Source organism: Panthera uncia, chromosome D2 (genome assembly GCF_023721935.1).
Source record: "Panthera uncia isolate 11264 chromosome D2, Puncia_PCG_1.0, whole genome shotgun sequence".
In the NCBI taxonomy this organism is placed as follows: Eukaryota; Metazoa; Chordata; class Mammalia; order Carnivora; family Felidae; genus Panthera; species Panthera uncia.
The window spans coordinates 56,735,026-56,755,692 of NC_064818.1; the positions used below are offsets into that span (position 1 = coordinate 56,735,026).

Genomic DNA, 20,667 nt, shown 5'->3' on the forward strand with positions numbered 1-20,667 from the left:
AAACAATCCAAATGTCCATTCACTGGTGAACGGATAAACAAAATATGGAACATCCAAAAAATGAAATATCATTTGACAATAAAAAGGAATAAAGTACTGGCATATTGTATAACATGGATGAACCTTAAAAGCATTATGCTTGGTGAAAGAAGTCAGATACAAAAGACCACATATTATATGATCCAATTAACATGAAATGTTTATGAAAGGCAAATGTATAGTAAATAAAAGGTTGCATAGAGCTGGGAGTGGAAATGTAGAATGACTATAAGTGGGCAGATGGTTTCTTTTTAAGATGTTAGAAGTGTTCCAAGATTAGATTGTACAACTCTGTAAATCTACTAAAATTCACTGAATTGTATACTTAAAGCAGGTGAATTTTATGGTATACAAATTAGATCTCACCAAAGCTGCTTTTTTTTAAAAAAGAAAAAGAATGAAGTACAGTCCCTCCCCCCACAGTTAACTATAAATTTACTATATAACCTAACAACTCCACTCTGGGCACCTATGCAAGAGAACAAGGACTTGCACATAAGAATGTTCATAGCAGTCTTGGGGCACCTGGGTGGCTCAGTCGGTTAAGCGTCCGACTTCTGCTCAGGTCATGATCTCACAGTTTGTGAGTTTGAGCTCTGCGTCGGGCTCTGTGCTGACAGCTCAGAGCCTGGAGCCTGCTTTGGATTCTGTGTCTCCTCCTCTCTCTGCCCCTCCCATGCTCATGCTCTGTCTCTCTTTGTCTCTTAATAATAAATAAATGTTTTTTTTAAAAAAGAATGTTCATAGCAGTCTTAATCATAATAGCCAAAAGGTTGAAACTACCCACATGTGCATTAACCAGTAAATAAATAAATCAAATGTGGTATAACCATATAACTGAATACTTCAACATGGATGGACTCCAAAACCACTATGCTAGACGAAAGAAGTCAACATGAAAAACCACATATTAAATTATTCCACCTATAGGAATTGTCATACAAAAGTAAACCTACAGAGATAGAAATCAAAATAGCAATTGCCTGGGGCTGGAGATGGGAATGGGGATTTACTGTAAATAGGCATGAAGAATCTTGCTGGAGCAATGAGGATGCTCTAAAACTGGATCATAGCAATGACTGCACAATTCATTGAATTGTACACTTAAAATGAGTGAATTTTATGGTATATAAATTACACCTGTTTTCCAAGAACAAAGTTTCAGTAGATCTTCATGTGCTGCAGTGTTAAAATCCAGAGGCCTCAGCCTGGTCCTCAAGGCCTTCCTACATGGTCCAGGTGTGACTTGTCATCCAGACTCAGCACACCACACACTGTCTTCTGAGCATGCCCTCTTCACCTGCCTTCCTGCTTTTGCTTGAGCTGTTTCCCCAGGTGCCTCGACCCAGCTCTCAATCCTGGGTCTTCCTCACCTCCCCTTGCAATTGCTACTACAATCAGTCTTTGTATTTCCAATTCTTATTGCTTTGCCTATTAATGTACTTACCTACTATGTGCCTGGTGGGTGTTAGGATATAGTGCAGGCTCACTGACACCCTGGTCCTGTCATCTCGGATGGCCGACAGCCTCTAGCACAGAGCCTGGCATAGAGGCACCCTTGTTAAATGAATGAACGAACAAATCCATTAATGATGTTTCATCTTGCATCCTTCTGCTCTATCTCTAGCAAACTTTCCCAAGGAAGTCCAATGCTTTTATAACCTGTCAGTAAAGACCACTATTCCCTCTTAGATATATCGGATGAACACTGTATATCCAGGCCAACCTGGCCCACAAATGGTCCAGACGGTTGACCCTAGATAAACACCAAATTCGTAGTGGCATAGGGCTGCCGCCTTACGCCCATTACTAAAATCCCATGGTATCTGATAAGATCCGGACACCCCAGGTGGTGAATCAAGAGAGAAGGCTGTGAAGGCATTACAGACGCTGTCACACATTAGGCCTTTTTTCTAGGACAATACCTACTGTGACAACTGAAGGCTTGGCTTAGTGGCCCTCAGATAAGCCCAAATTGTTCCTCGGTAGAATTCCCCTTTCTCTGGCAAATGTGCCTATAGCTCTTAGGGGACCTCACTCATGCTACACAGATGACTCCTCTTCTCTAGGAGAGGGATGTACCCTCCCTGCCTGTTTGAACTTTGGGTTGTTGTAAACAGGGAACCCTCTATATATCAGAGCTGAGGTTGGCACTTCTCTGGGATTCCACTTTGAGCACCGGAACACATGTCCTAAAGCCAGAATGCATGCAATGCCTCTCAAAACACCTAGAAGTGGAAGGAGTCTGAGTGTCAGAGAGATATGATATTAAAAAAATTTTTTTCCAGCTTTAATGAGATAAAATTAACATAACATTGTGTACATTTAAGGTATACAATGTGATGATTCAATACATGTATGTGTTGCAAAATGATTACCACGATAGGGTCAGTTAACACTTCTATCACCTCACTTATCTTAGTGTGTGTGTGTGTGTGTGTGTGTGTGTGTGTGTGTGTGTTTGTATGTGTGTGCATATGGCGAGAATATTTAAGATCTACTCTCTTTCCAAGTATATAATAGAGTATTGTTAACTACAGTTACTGTGCTGTACATAAGATCTCCTGAACTTATTCATCTTACAGCTGGGAGTTTGTATCCTTTGACCAACATCTCATTTCGTCCACTCCCCAACCCCTAGCAACCACCATTCTGTTTCTATGAGCTTGGCTTTTTTAGATTCCACATATAAGTGAGATCATACAGTATTTGTCTTTGACTTATTTCACTTAGCATAATGCATAAGGATATGATTTTAAGTAAAGTTCAACTCCCTCTTAGGTCATTTGACCTTGGGCAAATTAATTAATTTCTCTAAACTTCAATTTCCTTCTGTATAGGATGGAGAAGAAACAGGTCCTTCCTCATGAGTTGGGTGGATCAGATAAGATAACACACGTAAGGCCTTTTGCACAGTGCCTGGCACACAGTAAGGGCTCCATACATATGATTAGCAGATTAATAGTAATAGCAGCAGCATTAAGCAATTATTCTGTGCTCAAGACCATGCTAGATGATGGCATACAATTCATTCATTCAACAAATACATACATAAGGCCTTTACCATTAAAGGCTAATGGCTTTACTTATTATTTTTGATATAGAATAAACCCCAACAAAGACCCCTGCTCATGTGGTGCTTACATTCTAGTGACGTGACAATCAATAGCGGAAAAGGCAGTCCCTATCCTCAAAGCTATGGCTGAACAAACACAACACTGTGGGGGACATGATGTATGTATTCACTTGGGACCACTGAGCTGGGTCACGTAACAGCTTTGCTGGGTTTGGGAGAGTATGTGGGCACTGAATTAGATCAGAAGGTCCTGTCTCCCACTGTGGCAGGTGTAATAATAGGCCCCCAAAAATGTCCACATTCTAATCTCTAGAAGCTGGGAGTGTGTGATGTTACACGGCAAGGCACAAAGAAGTTTGCAGATGGAATTATGGCTGCTTATCAGCTAATCTTGAGACAGAAGGATTACCTGGCCCAGCCCTGTGTGATCACAAGGGTCCTCAAGAGTGAAAGACGAAGGCAGGAGGGTCAGAGCCACAGTGATGAGATGTGAGAAAGAGGGCAGATTTTAGGCACTTCCTCTTTCCTGGGTTCTCAGTATCCTCACAGTTACCCCCTGCCTGGTCCAAGAAATCTCCACTACTTCACAATTCTACATTGTTTTACAGGGTGCCAACTAGCTCCTTATTTATTCCCCACGACAGCCTGGGGAGGAGGGTACTGTAATTCCCGTTTCAGAGGAGGGATTTTCCCAGGGTCACACAACTAAGTAAGTAGTGGAGGAGGGCCTGAACTCAGCACCCTTCAGCGCAGTGAGCCCAACATCCTACTCAACTAGCTCCAGTGAGTACAGATATGCAGCAGAAGTAAGGTCCCACCAGGGACATGTGAGCAAAGAAAGGAGCTCACCAAAACTTGTAAGGGATTGAGGAGGGGTAGAAGGATGTTAACATTAAGTAGGGAAGTGGGCAGCAGTCCTCCTCCTGCTGTTACTCCTCCCTAGACCCTAGACAAGGGAGAGAGGGAGTGAGAAGGAGGGGGAAGAGAGAGAGAGACAGAGACAGAGACAGAGAGAGAAGGCAGAGGTTGTGGGTTTTAAATTTTAAACTTTAAAATTTCTTTCTATCATCCAGCAGTAACTCTGAGCTCCTGCAGGACAGTCTCAATGTCATTTAACCCTGCTTAATAAACATTAGTGGGCTAGACATATAGATGAATCATACATCCAGCGCCATTCAAATCACCAATCACTCTCTGAGATAGATTTGGGGTTTAAGTGTTATGAGAGAGCAGAGCAAAGAGGACCTGGCCAAGCATGGAGAGTAAAGAATATTGGTCCTCAGGACAGACCAAGCTCCTACCAATGCTCCTTGCTGGACTGTTCTTCTCACAGCTTGTCACATGGGACCTTCCCCTGATCCTCTCACCTAAAGAGGCCTCTCCCTAGTTAGGCTTGGTCTTAGCTCCTATTTATTTTATTATCTTTTAATTTTATTTCTTAGAGAGAGAGAGCATGAGCAGGGTAAGGGGCAATGGGAGGGAGGGAGGGAGGAGAGGGGGGGGAGAGAGAGAGAGAGAGAGAGAGAGAGAGAATATCTTAAGCAGGCTCCATGCTCAGCACAGAGCCCAACATGGGGCTCAATCCCACGATGCTGGGATCATGACCTGAGCTGAAATCAAGAGTCAGACGCTCAAGTGACTGAGCCACCCACATGCCCCTAAGGGGACCATTATGTCCCATTTACATATATGAGAACCCCTAAAATTTAAATGATTTTCCCAGATCATACAACTTACATCTGGCAAATCTGGAGATTAAATTTGTTGTCTGACTCCAAAGCTTTCCACAATGCCAGAATGCCTCTGTCACGTTGGCCTGGTTATATCATGACACTGCCTCCAATTTGGCTTCCTGTTCTTAAGGGTACCTTGAAAATAATTCTTTTTTAAAAGTGACTTTATATGCTTAAGTAAAAATGAAATATGTTTGTTATAAAAATGCAGACAATACAGAAAAGAACAAGGAAAAAAATAAGATGCTACCCCCACACCCCATCAGCTGAGAATAACCCCTACTATCAATTGGTGATAGGCAATTCCATTGGGATGACTCTTAAATTAAATTTGCTCTTTCCCTCATCTGCCTCCTCAAACTGGGAAATATTACCACAATTGATCCAATTTCTCAGGTCAAAACCTGAGACTCATCTACAATGCCTCTTTTTAAATTTTTTTTAAGTTTATTTATTTTGAGAGAGAGAAGGAGAAAGACAGAGTGCAAGCGGGGGAGGGGCAAAGAGAAAGGGAGACAATTCCAAAGCAGGCTCCAGGCTCTGAGCTGTCAGCACAGAGCCCGAACTCATGAGAGCTCATGAACCATGAGATCATGACCTGAGCCAAAGTCGGACGCTTAACCTACTGAGCCCCCCAGGTGCCCCTCTTTTTATGTTACTCATCATGTCACCAAGTTATACAGACTCCGCTTTAAGATATATCTGGAAACTGACTACTTCTCTCACCTTGACCACTGTCATCCTAGTCCAGGTAACCATACATTTCTAGCTTGAATGATGACAATAGCCTCACCATGTATTTCTTCTTTGGATAATGACAACCACCTCCTTGAATATTTTCCTGTTTCTATTTTTGCCCCACTAGTTTTATTAACAACATCATAGCCAGAGTTTTTAAAACATAAATCAAATGACTTTCCAAATCAAAATAGTTCAGTAATTTCCCACCATACTTAAAGTGACATCAAGGCCTAGTAAGCAACAGTCACAATGTCCTTTCTATTCCTTGGACATACTAAGCTCATTTCTGCCCCAGGGCCTTTTTAGTTGCTATTTTCCCTGCCTGGAATGCTCTTTCCTAAATCTGTGTGGCTTTTCCCTTTACATCATTTAAGTTCACACTCAAATTCCACCACTTTAGAGAGGCTGGCTCTGACCTTCCTATCCACCTAAACTAGTCCCAGGCTGCTATCTCTTTCCATTCTCTATCCCTTTACTGGACTCTTCTTTGTAATACTTATCATTACCTAGAGGCATATTATGTAATTATTTGTTCCTTTTTTTTTGTTTGTTGTATTCACTACTAAGATATAAGCTGCAGGAAGGCAGGATTACTGAGTTGTTTTTTTCACTGCTTTGTCCCCAATGTTTAGAATACTGCTTAGCACATACTAGGTACTCAATAAATGTTTGTTAAGATGAATGAATTCACAGATAGAAGGATAGATGAATAATTTTCCAAAAAAGGGATCATAGGGTCTTAACAGACTTAACAGAAGAAAAAGAAGTTGAAATAAAGCTGAAGGAATTGCTTGCCTTTAGAAAAATATCTCTTTGTAAGATGAAATAAAATGCCAAATAATGGCTCTAAATTTAAAAAAAAGCATAGAAATCATTAAGGGATGGTGGTCGTGATGCTGTTATGTTTTTCAACCCCATATTTCATTGTTAGATGGTAACTATTTGGTCCATGTGGTAACAGAGCTTTTTGTTTGTTCATTTATTCATTCCACAAAAATATAGTCAACACTTTGTGTTAAACTCTGGTATGGGGATAGATAGTAAGACAGGTAAGATCCCCACTCTCATGGTGTGTGTGTGTGTGTGTGTGTGTGTGTGTGTGTGTGTAGAAAATAAATAATAAATACATAATGATGGAGATATTTTCAGATTTTATTTATGAAGAAAATAGTATGTGGTGATAGAGACTGGCCCAAGGTGGGCTAGGGTGAGTTGGGGTGGCTGATTCCATTTGGGGATCAGAGATGGCCTGTGCAAGTGACATTTGACTTGAGCTTTGCATCATCAAAGGAGTCAATCAGGGGACTCTCTGGGGACAGAGAGCAGTCCAGGTAGATGTGGAGACAGGGCACACACCCAGAGCAGTGAGGGATGGCTGGTCTCGGGACTGGAGAGCCAGTCCAGTGTAGGAGCTTGGAGACCAAGGAGGCCACACATCCAATGGGAGAATAGGAAAGTGGCACACACTTTATTCGTGTGGCAAGGGGTTCAGATTTTATTCCAAGAGTAAGGAGAAGCCATCAGAAAGCTTTTTTTTTTTTTTTTTTCTTAAGTAGGCTCCACACCCAGCGTGGAGCCCAACAACACGGTGCTTGAACTCACAACACTGAGATCAAGACATGAACTGAGATCACAAGTCAGATGCTTAATAGACTAAGCCACCCAGGTGCCCCACCCCAAACTTGAAGTGAGTTTTCCCTTCTCCTAAAAGCTCCTTTGCAGTCTAATGACTCCAGATTTCTGTTAGTCACATTATTGGTCATGCTGTAAAATTTATATTCAGCTCTGTGTCCATAACTCTCACAAGTGTTGAGCTGTCGTTCAGATTTAAAATGGTACAATGTTTATCATCATTGTTAAAAAACTGTGGCTCCTCTTTCTCCCTTCCTCCCTCCCCCTGTTTTTTTTCTTCAGAAGAAAAACTAAGTTTATTGTTTCCCATCATTACATATTAAACAACAAATTTGTGGAGACACACACAAAAAAAAAGACAACAGAAATGCAATTTAAACCTGATACAAGTTATTCTTTCCATGATATTAGGTTGATACCTTTCCAAAATGTATTTGTCCAAAATAAGTTTTGTTTACTGGTCAAAACCTGCCATAAAAATCAAGGCTGTCAGCGTCTTTTCTATTCCACAGGTCTTGATAATAGAGTCCTCATAAAAAGTCATGTACTCTCCAAGCTTTAAGGCTGTGCTGATGCCTGGACAGACATTCCAGCCACCAAGAAGGAGCCCACTTTCTTCCTTTAAAAGCAAACTTCCCACTCTCACACACTGCCAGTGAGAATGGATAACGGGAATGTGGTTTATACATATTCAGCAATAAACAGGAATGAAGTACTCGTACATGCTGTAACACGGATGAACCTTTTAACCATTATGCTAAATGAAGGAAGCCAGTCACCAAAAACCTAATTATTGCATGATTCCACTTGTATGTGGTGTATGCATGATAAATAAAGCTGCTGAGAAAATAAAAATAAAAACAAAAACAAACTTCCTAGGTTTACACCATGGCTTCCACTTACATTTCACAGGCCAGAAGGCAGTCACATAGTCGTGCCTACATGGAAGGGAAGCTGGTACATGTAGTTTTTGTCCCAGACAGCCATAAGCCCAGCTAAAAATCAGTTCTGTTACAATAAAAAGAGAGGACAGATACTGCAGAACATTTGATCATCTCTGATCCACCTTAGACCTTGGCATGCTACCCATGGAGGGTCACTGGATGTACTCCCCAGGAACACGACACTTCATTTTAGGTAAAGTGATCTCCTTCTCAGAGTCTGTGCAGGAATGTGTTGGCTTTGTGTGCTCACATATTCTAGATCAAAATTAATTTCATCTGTCAGTCATTCTTTACAGTTTCGTTCTGTAACATGTCCCTTATTTATTGAAGGTAGAAGTTTCTTTTTAACTCTTTGCTATTTTATTTTGTTTTCAGTTGGTTTCAAGAGTTAGAGGTGAACCCAAAATGCCCTTTTCCTACTATCTTTAACTCCAGTTTTTCAGGATAAATACTCTTGAATTCATTTTCTTTTAAATGCAGCCCTTTCAGGATTTTGCAGAAGGTAAAAATCCTCTGGGGTTTCCTCTAGTTTTTGAATCTAGCCCCAACCTCCAGTGCTGGATTTCTGTGCTCCCTAGACAGGCTGGCTGCTCTCCTCCAGGTAAACTCCCCTGAGACCTCACCCCCAAGCTGTCGGCTCCAGTCATGTCTCACTTATAGATAAAGGTTTGGTGTAAACTATGGAGTGCTATGTATACATTGGGTGTATTGATTAATTTCTTATCTCCTTGACTAGGATGCTTTCCCCTTTTGCTTGTTCCTCAGGGACCTCAAATGCAACCCCTTCGAATCTAAACACAGTGTCTCTTAGCCGCTCCTCTTGGGAAACGGCACCACCTGTTGCCCAAGTCAAAAACATGGGAACTGTTGTAAGTTCTCCCTTCTCACCCATTTCCCAAATGTCCTCACTCCCTAAGCCCTCTCCATTCTCTTTCTTAACCATCCTCACAGCTGCCCCATGCTCTTCACCTCTACCGCCATTGTCTCAGTTCTGTTCTCATTCATCCTGGACTGGATCTGCCTTCCTGCCTCGGACTCAACCTCCTCCCGCTGCATGTGTCACACTGCAGCCAGCGACATTTTTCTTGGCGCAAACCACACCTTGTCTCCTGTTCGCCCCTCCCATCACTGTTCAGATCCTTTTTTGGTTCTCCACTCTCCTCAGTTAAGTTCAAGCTCTTTCCCTGGCAACCAGGCTCTCTATGGCCTTGTGTTTACTGCCTGTCCCACATCAGATCTCTCTTCCCCAACACCTTTCCTTCCTGCTAGCCATACCAAACAACCCACAATCCTTCAAAGCCTCTACATGTTTCCCCCCAATCTCTAAAAATTATGGTAAGATACACCAACAGAAAAGAGGTTTGATACCTTCTCTCTCTCCACTTGGAAGCTATCTGCCTCCTATTTGTGTTTCAAATCTAAGTTTAGGCATCATTTTCTCTAAATCTTTCCTTTCACTTACCCCTAGTCTGATTCAGTGTCCTTCCCTCTGTTTCATAAAACTCTGTGCACACTTCTCTACATAGTATTATGCTGTAATTGTTGGCTTACTTGTTTGTCTTCCCTGATTAAAATATAAGGTCCTTAAGCCCAGAGGCAATATCTTGTTTCAGGATTCCCAGTCCCTAGCCTATACGTGAATTATAGAACAGAATTAAACAAATGTTGAAAAGCAATAACAAATAATGAACTACCTCCTCTGCATTTACATTTTGTTGACTTTAGAACAGGGCAGGAAATGACTAAGTGGAATTTCAGAAAACCAGGCTCTTCCATATGCCCCCACGAACCCTAATTCCAACAGGGCAATCATTGGTTCAGTGACATGTTGACTCAGATTGCCCTCCAGCCAGTGGAAAGCATGCACAGCATGGACTCTGAAATCTGTTCTGTGTACCAGTATTGCCTAATTTGTCAATAGCTTGTACCTGTGTAATCCTTATCCTTGTTGGAGTAAAGTGGTTCTGAGTTTGAAAAAAAACTAATGTAATGTGTGTTTACTGATATGACATCATATCAGGTATCACAGTATCAGGCAGAAGGTTAACTGAAAAAAAAGAAGCCTGATTCTAAGTGATCTGGTCATCTGGGATGAAGGGACTAATGTACATCAGACTTTGAGCAACGGACCATGGGTCCAAAAGTAGTAGGGGGCAACTATATTTATATGTGCTCTTATTTCACATTTTAATGTCTCTGAAACTAGACGTATCTTCAAACAGATGGCATCTTAAATTCAGAGAAATACAGTATTACAGTGAGAAGTATAAGAGAGACCCAATGTCACTATTATACCAGAGAAATATAATAACAAGTATTAGTTGGTTGAATAGTGCCTCAGCTTGGAATTTCACACGAGTCCACGAAACAGAATGGGAAAAAGCAATGAATGGTTTACAAAGAATGTCTAAAAACTGGGGCACCTGGGTGGTTCAGTTGGCTAGGCATCTCACTTTTGATTTCAGCTCAGGTCATGATCTCATGGTTCGTAAGTTCAAGGCCTGCATCGGGCTCTGTGCTGACAGCGCTGAGCCTGCTCCCCTCTTTTCTGCCCCTACCCCACTCTCTCTCTCTCAAAATAAATAAATAAACTTAAAAAAAAGAATATCTAAAAACTTAAATTTGCATTGACTATGGGAGAATTTTCAGTGACTTGAGAGTAAAAAACCATCACATACGAGCTCCTTCTAATTGTCAGAGAAAATACATACGTTTCATTCATCCTCAATCTCCTAACCTTGGAAGGTAGGTGTTACCAATTCCACTTTTTATATGAAGATCAAGAAAGTCTGGTCCTGCCCCAAGTCACACAGCTGGAAAATGTCACAAATGATCAGATTTGAAAACCTGTTATTAGCTCTGTTCTATTCTATGCTCCCTCCTGAAGTAAGCACTAATGCTAAAGATAAAAAACTGTCATCTAAGACTGCAAGAAAATTTTTTTCAGTTTGAGCAACTGGAGCATCACTGAAGATCAACAGATCCCTTCCATGTTAGAAACTAACAGGGAACGAAAGTAGGAAGGAGAGGCCTGAGCAAGCTTCTTGAGTGTGGCTTATAAGAGCCCTGAGAATGGAAATTCATGAGAGATATTTCATCCCAAACAATCATAAATATAAAGTTAAGTCCAGCTTCAGGAAAAATTCAGAACTAGAAATGATCACTCTGAATATAACTTTTGGATCTAATTATGTAAAAGTCTTGGGATTTAAAATTTGACATCACTAAGGCCGAAGGTATTTTGCCCTAAATCCTTCTTGTTGTGATTGCAAATGTGTAGAAATACCTATTTACCTGACAAGACCTATGCGTGAAATCAAATCCTCCTCATACATCAACATCAGCCTGTCTAGCCTGAGTTCACCAAGGAAGGCCCCTTGGAAACTCTAGACTGGACTGTTGACTGACTCCCTGCAAGTAGCCCAATTCCTTCCAGTTCTGGTTGGTGCCTGGTACTAGGAAATTTCCCTTCTTCTTACTGGCCTGTTTCAATCCCATACTTCTGATGTTCCAGCATGCCTTCTGCTGGGATATTGTCTTGAACCTGAGTCTTGACACTGCATATCCTGAGGCAGGGTTTAGAAGACACCTATGAGCCATGAAGTACTTTCCAGTCATCATGCTTCTATTTTATCAGGACAATTCATTCTAATTATAATTTGGGGCTTGTATATATATTCTTTCTTTTAAAGAAGTTTTATTAAGATATAATTCACATACTATAAAATTCATCCATTTAAGTGTACAGCTCAGCGGTTTTTAGAAAACAGTTGTGCAGTCATCACTGCAATTTAATTTTAGAATATTATCATCAGCTCACCCCCAGCCCCCAAAACTCTGTGCTCATTTGCTGTCACTTTCCAGACCTAAGCAACCACGACTCTGCTTTCTGTCTCTATTGATTTGCCTGTTCTGGACATTTCATATAAATGGGATCATACGATATGTAATCTTTTGTGTCTGGCTTCTTTTATTTAGCATGTTTTCAAGGTTTATCCACATTGTAGCATGTATTCATTCCCTTTTTATGGCCAGATAATATTCCATCGTATGGCTATTCCATTTTGTTTATCCATTCACCAGTTGATAGACATTTGGGTTGTTTCTACTTTTTGGCTATTATGAACAATGCTACTATGAATATTCTCGTACAGGTTTTTGTGTGGACATAGGTTTTATTTGTTCTGGGTATATATACCTTGGAGCAAAATTGTTGGTCATATGGTAATCTTATGCTTAGCATTTTGAGGAACTGCCAAGCTGTTTTCCAAAGTGGCTGCACCATTTTACATTCTCACCAGAAATTCATAAAGATTCTAGCTTCTCCATATTATTTAAGTACTTGTTCTTATCTGTCTTTATTTTAGCCATCACAGTGGGTGTAAAGTGGTATTCCATGTGGCTTTGCTTTGCATTTCTCTGGTAACCAGTGATCTTAATGAACTTTTCATTTGTTTATTGGCCATTCATATATCTTCTTTGTAGAAATGTTCAAGCCCTTTGCCCATTTTTGAAATTGGGTTATTTGTCTTTATTGCTGAGTTACCAGAGTTCTTTATATATTCCGGGTACAAGTTCCATATCAGATATGGTTTGCAAATATCTTTTCCCATTCTGCGGGTTATCTTTTCACTTTTTTGATGCTGCCCTTTGAAGCACAAAGGTTTAAAATTTTGATGATGTCTAGATTATCTTGTTTTTGTTATTTGTGCTTTTGGTGTCATTTCAAGAACCATTGCCTAACTCAAGGTCATGATTTCCTCCTATTTTTCTTCTAAGAGTTTTATAGTTTTAACTCTTACATTAGGTCTATGAGCCACTTGGGAGTATGGTTTAAGGAAGAGGTCCAACTTCATTCTTTTGCATGTGAATATCCAGTTATCCCAGCCCCATTTGTGGAAATAACTATTCTTTCCCTATTAAGTTGTCTTGATACCCTTGTTGAAAATCAATGGACTATGTGAGGTTTCATTTCTGGATCCATTTCTGTATCTTCAATCTATATGTCTATCTGTATGCCAGAGTCACACAGTATTAATTACTGTAGTTTTGTGGGTTTTTTCCTCCAAGTATAATTGCTTTTTAATAAAGAGAATTACAAAGGATGGAAAAATCAGCTCAGAAAGTCCAATTACTTCTTTTTTTTCAATGTTTATTTTTGAGGGAGGGAGGGAGAGGGAGAATGCAAATGGGGGAGGAGTAGAGAGAGGAGAACAGAGGATACAAAGCAGGCTCTGTGCTGACAGCAGCAAGCCTGATGTGGGGCTCAATTCACGAACTGCAAGATCATGACTGAGCCGAAGTCGCACACTCAGCTGACTGAGCCACCCATGCGCCTCCCAGTTACTTCTTTTAATAGATCGATTTTTGGACAGAGTAACATCAATTTTAAATACTATTACATAAAGCATGATGGAGAAAAGAAATTTTGCTTTATAATTAGAAAACTCACAATAAAACTTGCCACAAGAAACAAAAACAAAAACAAGCCATTTTGAAAATAAACAGTCCATGCCAAGCTAGTCTAAAATGAAACCAGAAGTCTTCAAAAAGAAAAAAAAAATTCTTCCTTTTCTCTCCTTTTTATGGTTTCTGAAATTGGTGAAACTCTAATTCAAAGGTTGCTGAGCTGTTCTGATTTGGCTCCTTTGGTATTTGTTTTTTCACTACTCTTGTCCTTGGATTTCTCTTCTTTCGTAACATCTACTTTTTTTTGCCCTCAGTTTCCTTCTTGTCTTCTTTGATTCTAGCTTTCTTTGCTTTTTCTTTATGATAGCATTTCTACGATCTCCTTTTCCTTCCTCCTCAGAACTGAGAATCCCTCATCACAAGCTATCTATTTACCTGATGTTCAAATAGAAATTCTCTTATCTGAATCTTCTCCATCTTCGTCTTCACTGTCTTCCTGAACAGCATCTTCTGGAATAGTTTGAATCTGGATGCCACGTGCATGAGGTAGCATGTGTAAATTTTTGAATAAATGCTGTTTTATCTTTTCCATAAATTCTGTGGTGTTCTGGTTTGTCATGATTGAAGAACTAATACGCAGTTTGAAGACTGGTCCAAAATATTCAAAGTAATCATTATGTGGCAATTCACTGGAAACTTCACAATTATGGGTGGGCTGCAGTCTTACATGTTCAATATCAAGCAACATTAGATTGTCTATCCACCCCACATGCCAAGCATCAGTTAATGGTAAATTGAAAGTTTTTACAACTGCTACACATTTAGCATGACCTTTGACCATCAGATTGAAGCAACCAAGTCTCATCAGTGAGTCCACACCACACTGTAACCATAGCACTAGGCTGATACATCTCCATCACTTTTGAGATAATAAGCTTACATAGCTGCCCATCTGACTCATCATCTATACCGTCTCTTATTGGAAAATTGACAAGAGTATTTGCCTTTTCTTGCACCAATGTCCCTCAAGTCTCCTGTTCCAGGTAAGTGTTCCCCATATTTATGGAAAGATACAGTCATTACATGGTCTGTTACATAAAAAGCTTCTTGAGCACCATCACCATGATGAATATCAATAATATATAAGACTCTCTGGTGATACTTCAGTAATTCAAGGGTGGCAAGTACAGTATCATTAACATAACAGAATCCTAATTCTTCGGATTTCTTAGCATGATGTAATCCTCCAGCCCAGTTAACAGCCGTAACGGTTTGAGGTTTGTTTGACTTCAAAGCCCCAAGTACTAGTTGAAAGCTGACAAAACTCAGAGTCCATGAAACTCTGGGCAATTGTCTCCATCACTAAATTTCTGCATCTGCTTACGATACTCAGACATGTTCATGTTACCTGGTCTTATTGAATGCAGACATTTGAGATACTCATCACTGTGGTATTTTGTCATTTCTTCAGCCGTGGTTTTATGGGAACTATATATTTTCATTTTTCTATATAACCCATAAGTTCACAGCAAGTTATGGGTCATGAGGATTCTATGAGATTTCATAGGCTGACCCTGTCCATAAAAATAATTTCCAATGTCACCATCTTGGTAGTAGACTTTCTTCTTGCCACTTTCCTAATAGGAGGCCATGTACTACCAGGCCACAGCTGGCTCCCAGCTCTGGCTCCTCCTCTCCCTCTGGTGCTGTGGCCTCAACCCAACTCAGGGTTGGCAGTGCGGGAGAGAAGGGCAGGCTGAAAGGTGGAGAGAAGAGGGTGACAGGAGAGCTCAAGAGCACTTAGTGTATATAGTAAAATATTGACAGTGATTATCTCTGTAGGGTAACATTTTTTTTTTGGTTTGCTTTTCTGCATTTTCCATTTTTTATGTTGAACACTTATCATTGTAATTAGAAGCAAAACATATCAACTGTTAGTTTTGAAACTACCAATAAAATGATTGGATAGGATAATAAGGAAAAAAAATGTGTGCTGACCAATCCTAAGTTGTCTGTATGACCTTATGGGGAATAATAACTGGAAGCCAGCCAACCAGCTCCTGCACAGAGGCAAGGATATGTGGGGCTCTGAATTTCAGAGGGGAAGAAAGAAGAGAAAATGACCAAGATCTTTTTGATGGCCCCTGGCTTCAGAAATCAGAAAATTAATAATGGTTAACAGTTTGCAAAAAACAGAAATGGGTACATTTTGTTTTGGAAAAGTCTGTAGTACAAAGGGGAGATCAACAGACAAAGTATGCAAAAACAAATTCCTTGGTCAGCTGGTGATATATGACATCTGAATTGGACTTTCTTTGGTTTCTTTAAAAACTTGCATTGGGGGCACCTGGGTGGCTTAGTGGGTTAAGCATCTGACTCTCAGGTCAGGTCATGATCTCACGATTCATGGGTTTGAGCCTGTGTAGGGCTCTGTGTGTGCTGTTGGCATGGAGCATGCTTGGGATTCTCTCTCCCTCTCTCTGCCCCTCCCCCACTTGTGCTTTCGCACTTGCTCTCTCTCTCAAAATAAACAAACAGTAAACAAAAAACCATGCATTATACTCAATTACCAAACACAAAATAGTTCCTGGATGACTTGCCTGATCTTACTGGTGTACAAACTTAAATGGCTTCATCCAGATTTGGAGAATTGTAACAATTTGATTTGATTGACTTGGCTATCACCAGTACATTGCTTATTTATGCCATAAACTCAGTGAAGCTAACAATTGTCCAGAATGTGCATGTGTGTGACCTGGGTGGATATATTTGTAGTAACCAAGGGAAAAGGGCACAAAGTATTGTTTACCTGAAGCTGCTATTTTTATCCAAAAAGTGTCCTGGATCAAACTTCTCTGGGTTGGGAAACTCCTTGCAATTGAAAAAGACCAAAGACAGTAATGCAATACAGTAGTACCCTGGAACCAAGAAATGGAGAGTGAAATGGTACTTTATCACATTTCGCCTTGGTTCATAAAAAAAACTAACACTCTTAATTACAGTGGCTTGAAAAGGCCTGAGCACTCTTAAACGTATCTAATGAGTGATTTTCTAGAGTTATAGCTATTTTACACACACTCTCATACGTTATCTTTTTTTTTTTTTTTTTTTAATTTACATCCAAGTTAGTTACCATATAGTGCCACAGTGATTTCAGGAGTAGATTTCTTAATGCCCTTTACCCATTTAGCCCATCCCCCCTCCCACAATCCCTCCAGTAACCATGTTTTGTTCTCCATATTGAAGAGTCTCTTATGTTTTGTCCCCCTCCCTGTTTTTATATTATTTTTGCTTCCCTTCTCTTGTGTCCATCTGTTCTGTGTCTTAAAGTGCTCATATGAGTGAAGTCATATGATATTTTCATACATTATCTTTTACTGAGTAATAAGATAGTGCTCAGTGGGAAGAGCAACGTCATGGTCAATGTGCAATGATTAATTGTTGAAAAACCCGGGTTTGCAACCCATATTGTCTAGACGTGAACTTCACTGGAATTGCTGCCTCAACTCTGGAGCTTACATATCACAATTTTTTCTTTCTGAATTCAGATGTGAATGGAAGAAAATGAGACATGAAATTTTATGAATCAAGCCCACTTCCCTCACTTGTAAAATGGGGTGGGGTAACCAAAACAACACACTTTCTTCCTCTTGTGAAAAGGTTTTTATGAAGATTAAATGACAAAATATAATGATAGCCACAATTTATACTGGACCCATCACATTTACCTGACACTGTGCTTAGCTGTTTAGAAATCTCATTTACTTTTCACTTCAGCCACGTCCAGTAGGCTCTTTGTTCACAAGTGTAAATGAGGCAACTGACATTCAGAAAGGAAAAATAATTTGAGGTTAGACTTTTAGCAAGAGGCACAATTAGAATTTCAACCAAATTCTGATTATAAAGTACCGCTATTTAAGTGAAGGCTTTCTTTTACCATTTTTACTTTATTTTGTTTTTCCTTAAACATTATTTTATGATTACTGGAGTAGGTGTTACATGCACATGGTATAAAATATAAAAAAATATACAAAAGGGTGTAAAGTGGAAATGAATCTCTCTTCCTATACTCTTCTGGTTTCCTTCTTGATGTAATCACTGTTACTCACTTATGATATATCCTTTGGGAGATAACTTATAGATTAAAAAAAACAAAAAGACACACACATACACATCCCCATTTTCACACAGCAGCATCCTATGGCATTCTGATGCTTGCTTAGTATCCTACTTTATTAGAATAAGGGAATTGTAAAAAAAATCTTTTTAAATGAACATTCAGGGATATTCCAGTCTTTAAATATCACAAATATTGCTATGATGAATATTCTTATTTGGGGGGAATTACTCATGAAGGATAAATTCCTAGTAGTAAAAGTGTGTATTTGTTTGAGCCACCAAGAATACATTTCCATGTAAACCCCTCCATGTGAGGTAGAGGTATTTTTTCCAACTCCCCCAGAGTTTTCTAACCTCCATTGAATAATCCATATTTTCCCTCTAGGTTACAAGCTTTCGAAAAGGCACCTTTAATCATGTACTAAGTTTCCATATATAATTCAATTTATTTCTATACTTTAATTGACTAAAGAAGCTACAGTACAGTACTTCAATAACTGTGATTTTTTACTTTAATATTAGGTAGGGCTGTTGTGACTGTTCTTTTAAAATTTTCCCTATCAAATTTGGGATGTTAGTTTAGATCAAAAAAATATCTGGTTGATATTTTTTATTGAGATCTCATAAATGTATAAATTTGATTTTGGGATAATTGCTATTTCTTCCTTCCCATTGAGTAAGTTAATTTATTATTATACTTCTCTTTAACAGTTTAATGTTTTTCTATAAATCTTGAGATTTCTTGTTTATTCCAAGTATTTTATCCTTGTTTTTATTTTTTAAATGTTTATTTATTTTTGAGGGGGGTGCAGAGAGAGAGAGAGAGAGAGAGAGAGAGAGAATCCCAAGAAGGCTCCATGCTGTCAGCACAGACCCTGACACAGGGCTAGAACTCACAAACCACAAGATCTTTACCTGAGCTGAAATCAAGAGTTGAATGTTCAACTGACTGAGCCACCCAGGCTCCCCATCCTTGTTTTTATTATTAAAAACTTGCCTTCATTATGTTTATTTACTTAGGTTTTATTTTAAATAGGGCAGCAATTAATTTAAATAATAAATTTGTATCTAACCAATGAATAATTCTATTTTTACAATCATGTTCAGATAATTTTCTTGTATTTTCCAGGCACAATTATATCATCTACAAATTTGCCTCCTTAAATTTTTTTATCTTGTTCCCTTTTTCTACTTCTAGTAATGGTAGATAGACATGTTTTATTCTTGATATTAATGGGTATCCTTTTATAAAGTATTTTATCAATTAGCATGATTTGAGAAATATGTTTTCTCTGGCTAAAGAGGCATTCATCTATTCCCATTTTACTAAGGACTTAAAAAATTTTAAATGGGTATTAAATATCAAAAGCATTTTCTGTGCAAGTGAGACCATCATGTGATTGCCTCCTAAATTCTATTTACGTGGTGAATTTTACTAAACTAGATCTCCTGGTGTTAGACCATTCCTGTGTTCCTAATTATCCTCACTTGGTGGTGGTGTAGTGTTTTTAATGTGATGCTAAATTATGTGTTGATATTTTTAAGATTCGTAGCTGTTTCTGTTTTGTAGTGTTTTGGTCATGCTTGCCACCTTTTCTTCCTCTTCTATTCTTTGGAACTGTTTAAATGTAAAACCCAACCCCTTGGGGCACCTAGGTGGCTCAGCTGGTTAAGCGTCTGACTCTGGTTTCAGCTCAGGTCATGGTCTCAGTTTGAGAGTTCAAGCCCTGCGTCAGGCTCCTCGCTAACAGCGCTGTTAGTGCGGAGCCTGCTTGGGATTATCTTTCTGCCCTTCCTCTGCTCACTCTCTCAAAATAAACAAACTTAAAAAAACAAACAAACAACAACCCAACACCTGTTAATCACTACAGAAAACTGACTACATCCTCAGTGTGCATGTAAATGTTTTGGTAAACGTCAAGTGCTCTACAAATATTAACTGTTAGAGGTAGCAATATCCCAAATGTCATGGCATGTGAAGTCTGGGGAGAGAATTTGGGTTAAAGGTTGACACTTGGCTTGATTATCTTAGAGCTGCAGACACATTTTCTGTCTCTTCTTCCTTTTTTAAATCCATCATGAAAAATCAGATTCCAGTTCCTATGTGATTCTCATTACTAGAAATCACTGCTCCCTTAATACATTCTGTATGAGAGTGGAAGGGGACCCTGGAAACCCCAGATCAGCCTCCCCTACTCTAGGAAGGGAGAAATGCACCCCAACAATTACCATGCACAAATCATTATGCTAGGTGTCTAAACATATGCTGCTGAACCCACTGAAGAATGCTGTAAGGATGTATAAACAGGCTCAGAGATGTTAGGTAACTTCCCATGGTTACACATTAAGTCCTGACATAGACACTCTACCCTAAACTCTATGTCCTTTTTCCTCCACTACTCCCTTTCTTGCATTTCACATTCACCCTTTTGTTCTCTCATGAAACAAAATTCACCAATGCCTATGGGCCAGGTCCGAGCAATAGATACCACTCCAAAGAGCAGAATCATGGTCCCTACCCCGAAGAGCCGAACACTTGTGAGAACAGACATGAAACAGGTAATGGGAGATAGGTGAAATAGTACAAAGACAGAAATGTGGAATGCTGACCTGAGCCAGCAGTTGACCTTTCTGAAGACATGAAGACTCACCAGGAGTTAGCAAAGGAAAATTAGAGCTATATGTAAGGGGGAAAAATGAGCCAGGTGGATGGAACAATATATGCAAAGGGACAGAGAGAAAGCACATTTAAGGACCCAGGCTGGAGAGGTCAGTGGGAGCCAGATGACAAAGAGCCTTGTATGCACACATCTGGGATTTATTAATCCCAAAGCAACGAGAAGCCACAAATTCTAATTCACAAAATCCCTTCCTCCCAGCAAGAGGCAGAAATCACTTAGTTCTAAATCACTTCATCTTAATACGTAATACTTAACATCTGAATTAGGTAAACTCCCCTGGTCTGCAGCAGCAG

General features: G+C 39.5%; 1 protein-coding gene and 1 pseudogene across 3 annotated transcripts in view; both read right to left on the reverse strand.

Moving 5' to 3' along the window:
- Positions 1 to 20,667, reverse strand: part of ERLIN1 (ER lipid raft associated 1) — a 58,297-nt gene that overhangs the window by 1,182 nt on the left and 36,448 nt on the right. The window contains exons 12-15 of one of the 3 annotated variants that reach the window (XR_007460778.1): positions 17,303 to 17,394; positions 16,384 to 16,492; positions 4,853 to 4,983; positions 1,487 to 1,596 (exon numbers count right to left, since the gene is read on the reverse strand). The gene's annotated coding sequence lies outside the window, so the exon portion shown is untranslated. Of the gene's footprint in view, positions 1 to 1,486; positions 1,597 to 4,852; positions 4,984 to 14,215; positions 15,331 to 16,383; positions 16,493 to 17,302; positions 17,395 to 20,667 lie in introns of those variants that run through there. The other 2 variants (XR_007460777.1, XR_007460779.1) reach the window with 2 other exon arrangements.
- LOC125933149 (histone deacetylase 2-like) lies at positions 4,999 to 16,992 on the reverse strand (annotated as a pseudogene).